This window comes from Canis lupus, chromosome 32, assembly GCF_003254725.2.
Source record: "Canis lupus dingo isolate Sandy chromosome 32, ASM325472v2, whole genome shotgun sequence".
Taxonomy (NCBI): Eukaryota; Metazoa; Chordata; class Mammalia; order Carnivora; family Canidae; genus Canis; species Canis lupus.
In genome coordinates this window covers 36,521,519-36,535,170 of record NC_064274.1, presented here as the reverse complement: position 1 = coordinate 36,535,170, position 13,652 = coordinate 36,521,519, and the positions used below count along the sequence as shown (strand labels likewise).

The 13,652-nt window shown below is 36.0% G+C and overlaps 1 long non-coding RNA gene across 1 annotated transcript in view; it reads right to left on the bottom strand.

The window, feature by feature from the left end:
* Positions 1-11,145: 11,145 nt before the first annotated feature.
* The window catches only part of LOC125754170 (uncharacterized), a 30,139-nt gene continuing 27,632 nt past the window's right edge, over positions 11,146-13,652 (bottom strand). The window contains exon 3 of the long non-coding RNA XR_007407708.1: positions 11,146-12,226. This is a non-coding gene — a long non-coding RNA (uncharacterized LOC125754170). The remainder of the gene's footprint in view (positions 12,227-13,652) is intronic.

Below are 13,652 nucleotides of genomic sequence, written 5' to 3'. Positions count from 1 at the left end.
TATTTGAATTTGAAGATTTTGTACTGATTCATTGGCATCAATGACTGCCAGACTTTATTCCTTAAATAAGTCTACAGGTATAGATTTTCTAGGATGTATTCAAAGTAAATTTTGTTTAAAAGAAAATTATTCTAGCAACTAAAAGTGTCTCCCATTTTTCCTAAGTAGTGTAAATGTGTTTTTCAACCTACATATTTCATAAAAGACAAGCAAATTTTAAGCCCTGTTATTTTCCTGGTGATCAGTATAATTCTCCATTTCATTTCAATTAAAATAAACCCCGATAACCTTGTAAATATTTTCATTTATCTCTCTTTGGTATTTGTTTACCTGTAGAGGAAATATATGTATAGCCAATAGTGTATTAACCTGGAATGGGTTTAAGAAGATGACTTGCAACATTAATAATTTAAAATTTCTTGAAGACAGAGTATAGTCTGATATTATTTTTAAAATTATTTATTTATCTATCTATTTTATTCATAAGAGACACAGAGAGAGAGGCAGAGACATAGGCAGAGGGAGAAGCAGGCTCCCTGCAGGGAGCCTGATGCTGGACTCCATCCCAGAATCCAGGATCACACCCTGAGCAGAGGGCAGATGCTCAACCCCTGAGCTACCCAGGCATCCCAGTCTTTTTAATTTGGAAAAACAAGGGTAAAATGTTAAGTTCTCACATAATTAGACTAAATGAGAATAGTTTAGTAAAATAATAAAAGACTTACTACTGATGCTTTATACTAGAAATGACATATTGGAACAGTTCCTGAGAGGAAGTTCTTGCAGGTGAAAACATCTTGAGACGTGGAAATATACTTGAGAATGTGGCTTGTGGAGTATGTTGGAACCTGGGTATTTGTATTATGGCAGAGAATGCCTCTTGGGAGCCCAGACCAATATAATCTGGAGACAGAAGGGGGGCTGGCATGGCAGGAGAGGATAGACAGTATGAGTGAGGACATGGAAGTAATTGAGGCTTAATGACAGATCAGATTACCAGAGAATTCACACCCTCCCATCTCCTGATCTTCTCTGGAAATAGAAGGGTTTTGTGGGGGTTTTTCACCACCATCTTTAAATCAAACATATCTTAGGAGGAACTATGCACACTGAATAAAACACAGTAGTACCCGTAAATTCCTGTCAGTTATGGAGAAAAATTATAAGTCCATCATCTAAAAAAATCACACGCTTCCAAATATTAAACTGTAAGTTTTAGGTATTCAATGAGTATGAAAGAAGTCAAATGGTAGACCATCTCCCAAGGCAATTCACCTGCCTCTTCCCCAATCCCGGAAGGTGCCATCATGTGTTTTGGGCTACTGCATTGGGTCAGCTAATGATTGTTTTTTTAACAATTTGAAAAATACATTGATGTGCAAACTGACTGCTTGGGGGGATGTTTACATAATTTAGGAAATGAGAAAACAATGTATTAAAACCAATGTATTCAAATTTCCAAATTATATGTCAATATTCATATTCGCAACTTTGTATTTATTGATTTGAGGGACAACTTATTTAAATTAGACAATAAGACCAGTAAGATGTGGAAATATGAATTCTATCTTGGGATGTAAAAACTTTAAGTGTGTGATGGCTGAAGTGAAATTTCAGTTGAGTACTAGGAAATGTTTTCTCATATTTTCTCAAGTCATGAGATCCTGGGCACTGACATGACTTGAGATGTTGGTGGTGTTGAAATTGATCATTTTTTTTTTTACTTTAAATTTGAAAATTCACTTTCCCTTTATTTAAAATAGATCTTTTGCCTGAATTATTGTGTAGCCATATTTCTTAACAGCAACGCTAGTACATCATTACTGTGATGTTAATTTAACTCTGTTCATTTTTAAATTCAAGCAAACCTTTAACACACATCACATTCCACTTTTAGTTCCTAAATTTCATCATATTGATATAAATTCAGCAAAGAATGGTAATAATGTGATAAGTATTGGATTGTATGTCTCTAAAATGACAATGACAGTTATCTCAATAACTGCTATGAAGATGGAAAATATATGTATCATACATACAGTGTCATAAGTTACATGTGCATAGACTGGTTCATATGGTGCCTATATCTATCATCGATCTGTCATTACACACTCCTATACATAGTTTCATTCACTATATGTGCATTTATGGATGCATATATATTCATGTATGCACATACATAAGTAGGTATTTTCCCCTATGTATTTAAGTTGTTTATTTTTTAATAGACTAGTTTTTGGAGAAGTCTTAGGTTTATAGGAATATTGAGCAGAAAATCGAGTCCTCATATTACTCCTAATTCCCTCCCCTGCCCAACCTTCCCCATTATTAACATATCCACTAATTTATATTGTACATAATAGTTTCATTACCTAAAAGTCCTCAGTGCTCCACCTGTTCATTCTTCTCTCCCCTATTCATTTTTAAACACTGTGCAGATGTACAACATTGAGTTTTCCTTTATGTCTTAGCAGGAGGCAATGGAAAAGTGAGATAGTTCAAGCATAGCAATAGCTCCACCTCTGTATCTAGCTGATGTTTTATAGGGATTTCTGTCCCAAATGTATGAATTATTTTGTCTAAATAATCCACATCACAGATACATATATGGTTATATTTAAAATGTATAGAAATTCTCTTCTCAATAAATGCAGACTTATTTTAAAGAGTCACCAAATTTGTAGTACTATGGACTAATTTTCTTACATAAATGACAGAAAATAGAAATGATATCATGTAAAAACTTGATATGTTAATTCTGAATATAGATCTTTATAATGAAAGCATTTGAAAACATTGGTCTAGGTAAATTTCATTACCAATAAAAATTCAGTTTGTACCATATTCAAAATTACATTTCAGATTGAGTACATGAGCTAAGCATTTATTTAGGAAAATCTAAGAGCATCAACAACCATTTTAGTAGTTATGAATACTAGAAAATAAGCTCCTTTGGTATAAAGTAATATATATTCTTCATCATTCCATCCTCATTAACTAACATAGTGTCTCTTAGTAATTTCTCAGAATTTGATGAACTCAGTTGAAATAACCTTTTATTTCACTATTAAAAGAAAGAAAATTTAGTACAACATTCTTTTGCTATCTTTTCTAATATTGACTTCCTTTCCCTTTTATGCCCTTTTCCAGTTTGAAGTATTTATTATTGATTTATTGTCAGTCTCCCATACCAGTTTGAGGTCTGGCATCATGAGTCCTTTCTTTAAGATTTTATTTATTTATTTTTATTTATGTTAGGTAGGCTGCATCCCCAATGTGGGACTTGACCTTATGACCCTGAGATTAAGAGTCTCTGCACTACCAACTGAGCCATCCAGGTGTCTCGAATTCTTTAAAAGCCAAACTTAGCATCTAGCACAATTCTTAGGAGAGTGGATATACACAGTTAAAATGTGTTGACTGACAATGAACTTGATTTGTGGCAGGGTATACATTATTCATTGGGCATACACATATCTTACAAAAACTAACATACATAAACTTTAATATTTTGTTCTTAAGCCCAAGAGTCATGTATCATCATCCTAATGGTCTTTGTGATTTGCTAAACTCTGAAACGTGAGTGCTTTTTCTAAGAATTAAGCTGGTATGGCTTCTAAATGTGAAGCTACTATCAAAATCTTCAATATATGAATCAGAATGCCATTTTTAACGTGCACATGAATGAAAGATATGATAGTTGATCCACATCCTGAAAGGCAGTTTTGTAATGCTAAAGAACAAGGAGAGCAGTGATATTTGAAAGATGAAAATGACTAAGGCAAGGACCCGTCACAGAATCCAAACCTGAGTAATGGCTGGTGAGACAGGCAAAATATAAGGGTAAACAACATTATGGAACCGAAAAGAGAAGTATAATAAGAGAATGAAGATAACAGTTTTAGCCAAAACTATTGAGAGTTCAAGCTCCTTAAGATTAGAAATAAAAAAAATCTGCACTTGGCAACATTTAAGTCACTGGAGACATTGGCAAGATCACTTTCTGGGGAATGACAGATAAATGGAAAAGAGTAATGGTGCTCTTATGAGGGACGCCTGGGTGGCTCAGCAGTTGAGCGTCTGCCTTCAGCCCAGGGTGGGATCCTGGAGTCCCGGGATCAAGTCCCACATTGGGCTTCCTGCATGGAGCCTGCTTCTCGCTCTGCCTGTGTCTCTGCCTCTCTCTCTCTCTCTCTCTCTCTCTCTGTCCTTCATGAATAAATAAATAAAATATTTTTAAAAATGAGCCTCTTATGCAATAAGCAAAGAGGGATGTAGAGTCAAGAGAGTTGGTTTTGTTATTATAGTAGTTTGTTTTTTTTTTTTAGGATAGAAGATATTAAGAATATCTGTATATTTGAATACTGAAAAAGACAAATCAGAATAGGGGATGACAGCTGCAAGAGCAAAGCCCAATTACATGAGTCCACCAAAGAAAGGCATATACAACATGAATTCCTGATTTGAAAAGAACACTTTTAAATTAAATCTCTAGTTTGCAAATCTTCAGGCAACCTTTGAAACATCTGCATGCAGCAGACACATATAAGGAGATGTTTATATTTCCTTGCCTTTATTCTATATTATTGCCTTATAGTAGGTATTAGATTTACCATTATGACCATTAAAATCCAAGTAGAGGTAGTAGTATAAAATATTTGAAAGGATGGCGTTAGTTGGGACACCTGGATGGCTCAGCAGTTGAGCGTCTGCCTTCAGCGCAGGGCGTGATACCAGAATCTGGGATCGAGTCCCACATCGGGCTCCCTGCGAGGAGCCTGCTTCTCTCTCTGCCTGTCTCTCTCTCTCTCTCTCTCTCTGTGTCTCTTATGAATAAATAAATAATTTTTTTTTTAAAAAAAGGATGGTGTTTGTTGATCCTTGTCCTTTTTTTCAATATGTGTTGTTCTAACTTATGCAATTTTTTCCCAGAAATGAAAATTAAAATCTATTTGAATGGAGAAGACATTAAGTTAAGCATTTGCAGTTGGCCTCTCTTTTTGGCTAACATACTGACAAACAACTCATATAATTTTGTTAGGGTTGGGTGGATGTCTATTTCTGTCAATTAAAGAACTTGTCAACCTAACAGAGGGTAATTATCCCAAAAGAACAATAAATTGCCACCAGAAAGATTGTGAAATGTGTGCAAATACAATTTATTCAAGTAAGCAAAACTTACCATTTCTATTTTTTTTTTACTTACCATTTCTATGAGCATATATTCCATACTTCTCAAATACTAGGAGTATTTTAGATGCCTAAGAGTACTCTTAAATTCTTTCTAATGATGCAACACATACCCATTACCCATACGAGTAAGTTTACATCACATTATAAGATTTTAAAGTTTTATTTTTTTAAAACAATTCTAGGTTTCCATAGGTTCAACCATCTTACCTTGTTAGGCCATTTATTCAGAGAAATTCAAGCAACTAACCACCAGATATCTTTAAACTTTTATCAGAAAATAGCTTAACTCAAACAACTACTAACTCAGAGCCTATACAATGTTTTTAACCACAGAATAATTGCTAGAATTTTTATATATGTCACCACATTCCAAGGTAGAATTGAAATTAATATAGGCCTGCTGGGGATCCCTGGGTGGCGCAGCGGTTTGGCGCCTGCCTTTGGCCCAGGGCGCGATCCTGGAGACCCGGGATCGAATCCCACATCGGGCTCCTGGTGCATGGAGCCTGCTTCTCTCTCTGCCTGTGTCTCTGCCTCTCTCTCTCTGTCTGTGACTTAAGTAAATAAATAATAAATAAAATATTAAAAAAAAATTAAAAAAAAATATAGGCCTGCTGTAGCTGGGTTAAATCTAATATCTACAAATTTTATGATCATCATACTAGTGATTAAAGCCTATATTAAAGAGCAAAAGTACACTTACAAGATTTTTTTGTTTAGCTCTTTATATCTTTAAAATATCTATAGCAAATTTTAAAATGCTATATCTAATCTATACATAGCAGAGTCAAAACTCTAGACTAATCTCTAATTTTTTTTGGAAAAAAAAATGTCAAATAGTTAAGAAAATGGCCACAACCTAAAATTCAGCAAATACTGCATACGTTTATGTTTGTCATCAGCAGATAATGAAAAGATATTTGAAAGTAACATATCTCTAGCCATAATGTACAGATATCTTTTTTTTTTTTTTGCTTTATTTTTGCCTTTTGGTCCTAGTTATTTTTTCTCTCCTTTCCTTACTTTCCAACAAATTCAAATAATATAATGAATTTCAAAGGCACCAGGTGTTCATTTGCTTCTGAGCTGTACTTTCTTTTTAATTGACGTTTCTATCTTTCCATTCAATTATCATGACTAGGACTAAACAGGGCTAATGACAAGTTAAAAAAATAAAAGAAAAAAAAAATAAAAAATAAAAGAAAGTGTGCTTTTTTGAAAATCTATACCAAGAAGAAAAAGGCCTGCTGATGTTTTTAATCAGCTTCATTATTCCTATCAATAATGCTAATTCATAAAAAAATAACCCGAAGACTCTGAGAATTCAATAGCACTCCTTAAATACCTAATTTCACTATATCTTGTAGGCTGACTTCTTAATATCATTACGTGTTAATGAAAAGGACATATTTTGAATGCAACTCCTCCCATTTGAAAATAGCCTATTAGTCACACTCTATCCCATACATACATATTAGTATGAAATAAAACAACAGAAGCATAAGATGAATAGCATTACCTAACAAATCTACATAGCATGTCTGATAAAATCATGTGATTGGGTAGAGAGAGAAAGATGTCCAAAAGATAATGAGAAAAAAGCCAGCAAGGGAAGGTTTCCACGAATCTCTGAAGTTTCCTTAGGCAATTTGTTACAATGCATACGTGCCACATGGAACAGTCATTCCAGGTAAAATGGCATGGCTGTTGCTGGAGCTTGCTCCAACTTTGGCAGTCACGAACTTCTCTAGAATGAAAAAACTGCTCTAACTAAGCTGCACTTCTTAGGCCTAACTTTTACTCTGTGATCCTTAGAAGAGAAATGAGTCTCAGTAACCATGCCTCAGATAGCACTGCTCATTTTCCAGACTTGGTGATGGATAGGACATAATGATGAATCACATACCCAGCGCCAGGCTGTAGTTACGAGGTATGTACAGTATGAGACTCGGCCACAGTGCCACATGCGGAAGCCGTCTAGACAGGCGGGGGGCAAGTTTCCGTGGAAAGACAGATGCAGCGGTGGAGTGTGCCTCGCCCCCTACAAGGGCTCCACCAGTGATGCAGAGGTGAGTGCCTGGGGAGATCACAGATCAGGAGATGCAGAGGTGAGTGCCTGGGGAGATCACAGATCAGGAGATGCAGAGGTGAGTGCCTGGGGAGATCACGGATCAGGAGATGCAGAGGTGAGTGCCTGGGGAGATCACGGATCAGGACTACGACTACGGCACAGTCTCCCCCAGTCATCCCGAAGAAGAAAGTCAGGAGCCCGGCGTTGCTGCAGAGGGCACGAAATCTTGCGCAACGGGAACATTCTGTGCTGATCTGTGGTGACGTGGGGCTGCTAGAGGGAGGAACAGCTGAGAGCAACTCGGGAGAGTGTGTGTGACCAAGTATTACAGAGAGGAAGGCGGATTTAATAAAGCGGTCTGGACAGCTCCCGGAGGTCACCCTTGTTGGAATCAAGTCACTGACCGAATTCCTGTGAGAATGATCTGATTGGTGAGGTCTGGAGAAAACAACCAGCCCACTGAAATCGATCATACTGAGGACACCTCGGTGTGACACATCACGTGGAAACTATTTTGAAAAACTCCACAGGTTTAACTTGCAAAAACATGGGCACATCTACAGTCTAACACGATTGCGTGAGAATAGTTGACAACATGAGAATATTTGTAAATCAGAAATGGAATCACGTATACCCACTTCCAATGTCCTCCGAAGTTCTGCGACAGCTGTTTGAATTAATTCTTGGCGCCCTGATGGCAGCATCTCTGCACTACATTCCTTATTATCTCCCCGCATGATAGCCCTTATGTGAATACCCAAGCCCTTGAACAGTCCCCTTATCGGAGTCATTCTTTGGAATGTGACATTATTAAAGAGATATACTTGATCTCGGTTTTAAACCTTGGAGAGAAGAAACCATGAGTGGGTTTCTTCAAATGAAAGTGTCAAACAGGAATAGGCTCTGGCAGGGAAATCTGTCCTGAAGTGCCAACTCGTTCTCCACTGAGGCGGTGTTATCAGGTTGACCTCCAGCTCGCCGGGGAGTGCTCTAAATGTGCAGTGCTGCTGGCCCGCAGCACGTATTCTGAGAAATTCTCAAAGATCGATTTTACTTCCTGGGGAAATGCTATTTATTCGCATCTGTTTTCAAGGTTCTTAAGGGGGGGAAAAACAAACAGAAAAAATGCTTGTCTTCCCACTGCCTACAGGCAGGCTCAGAGAATGACATTACCATGCCTTTTAAAAAGTATTGAATTAGCTGGCTAATAATGTTTTCTTCTAAATTATTCTTAAAAGAAAAATAGTTGGCATGTATTAGGCCATGTTTTACATAAAAAAGCAATTTTGGTATTGACTGAAATAATTTAAATCAATTGTTCTAGTTTTAAACAATAAAGCGTAAAGGGGGAGAAAAGCCCTTTTCTTTATAGCTATTCTCATGGATTTTTCTTAAGAGATATTTTACACGTTAGAAAACTTGTAAGAAACGTTTCACTATATTTATATATATATATTTACATATATATATGTAAATGTTTTAGTTTCTGTACTATAGGATTAATCCTCTGGGTGATTATGACAATAGCCTGAAATTCTTGAAGTTACTAAGAGTTCCTCATTATTTAATTTTTTTTTTCCTCCAGTATATTATTTTAAAGTGTTGGAAGAAAAAACGTCCTACTATGTAAGAATCTGGTGAGGTTACTCTATATATGACAATTTACAAGACAAAATTATTCATAAATAATTAAGGCTTAAATTCTCCATTTTTATTACCATTCTTGAAATCTGTTTTATTAACTGAGACATAATAGAGATGTTAAAAGATTCATATGATTGTAGGTATCAGAAAAAATACCTAACTAAATTTAAATGGCATTTTAGAAAAATCATATCTAGATTTGTTTTATGTTATTCATGAGATTCCATGCATTATTATAACATCAAATACATCAAAGCTTCATAGCTATTCAAGCTAGTTCTGACCATTCCATACTATTACATTCTGATTAGGGACATCATGGCATTTACTGTGCTGCTTTAAGTTCTATATTTTGATCACTAGCTCCCTCACTAGAATGTAAGTTTGTGAAGGAAATTGAAAATATTTGTGCAATTGAATGAATCTATTTGCAAAATGTTATTTATTTTTCAAATTGGATAAGGCTGTTCTTATTTACCATGGAAATGGTATTATTTACAGGCAAGAAATTGAGCTTCATTAAGGTTTAGCAGAACAGAGGTATAATAAAATTTCAAGGAATTATTAGGATAAATGTTCCAATGATCTCCTATGTGAATTGTTCCTTGTATTACATATTTGACAACAGTAAACAGCTTCTTGTTCATTATCTGCTTACAGTCATAATAGGTTTAGGTAATTTATGCTCAATTAAATTATAACTACTTGAGTATAGAGGTCTTATGCTTCATTATATGCCTTAAATTCCACAGCATACAGTATAATGACCTGTTAAAGATGACACTTAAATTATATTTTTTATTGATTATAGTTGGTTTAAAAGTATAATTCAACTCTCAACTCAGCAAATGTTAACCAAGTGCCTTCTATGGTCAACACCATGCTCAGGCCTACAGCTAACAGTGAGGAAATACAGTCCCTCACTGAAAAAGGTTATCAAGCAGGTGTAATAAGGTGCTTATTCTTATTATTAGAATAAGCAATGTCATTAGGTGGAGTACTCATGCTATAGGAGAAACTAGTCTCATCTTAAAGTTTAAGGAAGAAGGTAAAGAGCTGATGATGACAATAAGAACTGTAGGAAAGTGTAGAGGTTGGGCAGTTCCAACAGTGAGGTGCACATTTTCCAGGCAAATAGCACACGGAAAGACTCAGAACTGCCAGGGCACGTGAAAATCTTGAGCGCCAGCAATATTGTTAGAATATAGAGCTCAAGTGAGGGATATTATACTAAGAGCTTTATACTGAGCTGAGATTAATTTCTTATCAATATCTTTCTTCTTTTCGCTCTCTGGCTTGGATAAACTAGCCACTGGGTTACTGTTTTTTGAGACAGAAAATGCAGGGGGAGAAATAAGTTTGTGGACTAACATCAATTTTGTTTTTAGATACTTTGAATTGAGATGCTCTTGAAGCAGCAAAAATATCAAAATAGTATCAATATTTCCATAAATATGAGGAAATGAGGAGAAAGAGCTCCGGTGGAGATCAATATACTTTGGAAAGTCATCATTGTGTAGATGATAATTGAGGCCAGATTGGAGGTTGAAATCTCAAAGTTGGTCAAATATTCATGAAATCTCTATGAATGGATAGTTAAAAAAATGTGAAAGGACCTATGAAAGAACCCTTAAAAACACCAAATAGCATTTTTAAGGCTGGACAGATAATGTCTTTACCGAGGCAAATGCTTAAGTAAATCACTAAAACTGACAAGATCTATTCCTAGGAACTGTCTTCTGTGTGGTTCAACAAAAGTACAGTTTGAAATAAGAATTGGAGACATTAAATTGGCTAAATTATTTAACAAAAGGAACCTCTTTCATTTTTTCAGGAAATTGTTTAAATCATTGCCAAAAGTTATTTTACAAAGTAATAAGCATCTCACAATAAATCAAATAATAATTAAGCATACAAGAAAGCACAGCATCATGAACATATGGTAGATGATGGAAAAGACTTTTAATATACTAATGTTAACAGATTTCTTGTATTAAGTACCAGAGATTTTAACTATGACTAGTATGTTAAAAAAAATAACATGAGCTTCAACATATTTTCATGAAACGGAAAACTATAAAAGGTTATGTAGCTGACTTGTATAGAAAATAGAACTTCAAGAAAAAATATATATAAAACTCAATGAAGTAGTTAGACAACAAGTTAGAAACATATAAAATTGGAGGAGATGTCAAAAAAATATGCCAAAATAACACAAGGAAACAGAACATAAAGGCTATGATAAGAAGGTTTAATGTGTGTTTAACTGGCGTTCCAGAAAGAGAGGCAAGAGAACAGAGAACATATTTTAAAAGGTAACAACTGGAAATTTTCCAGAACTGTCAAACAACATAAACCTTCACATCCAACAACCTGATAAATTTCAAACACAAAACACACATACACATACACACAGATATGCCTAGTCATATCCTTGTGTCACTTCAGAAAACTAAATTCAGAGAGATGGTCTTAAAAATTGCTATAACAGGGACGCCTGGGTGGCTCAGTGGTTTAACGCGGCCTTCGGCCCAGGGCGTGATCCTGGAGTCCCAGGATCGAGTCCTGCGTTGGGCTCCCTGCATGGAGCCTGCTTCTCCTCTTGTGTCTCTGCCTCTCTCTGCATGTCTCTCATGAATAAATAAATAAATAAATAAATAAATAAATAAATAATCTTTAAAAAATTGCTAGAACAGAAGAAGTTAAAATCAGAAAAAGGAAAATCTGAGAATTGATTCTTTACAGTGATGGTAATGTACTGAGAGAATCTCTGTACTTAGAGAAATTGTCACTAGGAATCTATAGCTGTGAAAATATTTTTCATGGAGATAGTACCACTCTTAGGCCACTTAATGGCAACTGTGACTTCTGCCCTAACCCTTTGGCTCTAGGGTTTCTTTTCCAGGCCTTCTTAACATGTGGCTAACTGACAGGGCTCTGAATCTCTGGGGACTTGGGGATATGACCATCAGAGCCTAGGACCTATTTCCTTCTACTTATGCTGTGTAGAGATATAGAACCCCAGAACTGTGCCCTTCAATAACTTCAAGTTACTCTTTAGGCCTATGCAGGATAGGCTTTCTGCCCTAGGCTTTTCTGCCACTGGCTGGATGATAACCCTACTGTAACTCTTGTTGCACTCTCAGGCTTGAGGAGGAGCCGAAAGGTGGCTCTTTGAAGAGATGGGTGGGATTTTGAGCAGAGCACAGTCATGTGTCCACGGTGTCCACACTCAGGTTCTTAGGAGCCTCTGAGGTCAGAAAATGTAGGAGGGAGGAGAAGAACCAGGTGTCTCCAAGTATATTCTTGGACTGGGCTCTAAAAATATTAACAGGATTTTCAGAGGGTTTGTTAACAGTAGAATTTTGTTAAATCATTATTAAGGCAGTGTTTCACTCAAAAGCAAAAATGAAAAAGCAATTAAAAAACATTCAAATATTCAAAAAAAGGAAGGGTAGAAAAATAAAAATTAAACAAGACCAACAGAAAGCATAAAACAGGAAAATAAATAAAATAATTAAAATTATCAGTTGTCAGCTTAAATCTAAATGATACAAATCTTCTAGCAAAAGAATGGAGTACCGGGGATGCCTGGCTGGCTCAGTTAGTTAAGCATCTGCCTTCGGCTCAGGTCATGATGCCAGGGTCCTGGAATCGAGCCCTGCATTGGGCTTCCTGCTCAGTGAAGAGTCTGCTTCTCCCTCTCTCCTCCCCCTCATTTTCTCTCTCTTTCTCTCTCTCTCTCTAACTCTCTCAAATAAATAAAATCTAAAAAATATATAGAGTACCAGACAAGATTTAAAAAATACTAATCTTTATACTGTTTAAAAGAAGCATATGTAAAATATAAAGAATGAAAAATCTTGAAATCCAAGAACACACAGACACACACACTTATACAATATGCACACAGTTGTGTACATAAATTTATATTTATTTACGCATAAATTCTGCACAAAAGTGGTTGTATCTATATTCATATCAGACAAAAGAGACCTTAAGGAAAAGAGTAATAGTGGCTATCTATATGAAAACTGCATGGTGATTAAAGCTTCAAGTTAGCAGGAAGATAAAATAATTTTAAGTTAGCCTGTGTCTCTGAATATAGCTTTAGAAATCATCTTCGAGTCAAGGTTCTCCAATTTAAGCAATAGAAAGAATAACCAGCTTAAGTAGAAAAAACTTTTGATACAAATGAAGTGATTAGCTCATGAAATCTGGAGGGCAGGAAGACAATGAGGAAACAGAAAATAATTCTAGGCTTTCATACCCGCACCCAAGGACACAGTGCCGGGAGCAGTCAGGGTCAGTGGCACAGTGCTGCCTGAGATTGCTGCTGCCACTGCCAGGCGCCAGTGACCCTTCAACTGGATCTGCCTTTATGAGTCAACTGCATACTCCCGGTTTCATCTCTGGGCTACTTGTTTAAAATCAGAAGTCCAGGGTAAGAGCACTCTTTTGTGTTGCAGCTTTCAGAAATCAGGGCAGAAGTATCTATCTCTTTGGGTTCCCCTATTGGCAATAATGCAATATTATGTCCTCCTTTTTTTAAGTTTTGTTTTGATTAGGGGTGAGGTAAAGGGCTTCAAACATTTAGGTAATTGCCTTCATTTTCTGAAACACTAGCAATTATATAATTTCCTGAGAAATCAATGACACTTAAAATGAGGTGTGTGTGTGTGTGTGTAACAATGTAAAATAGGGCTACAACATCCCGACAACCAATTCCTTTCCATGTTCTTGG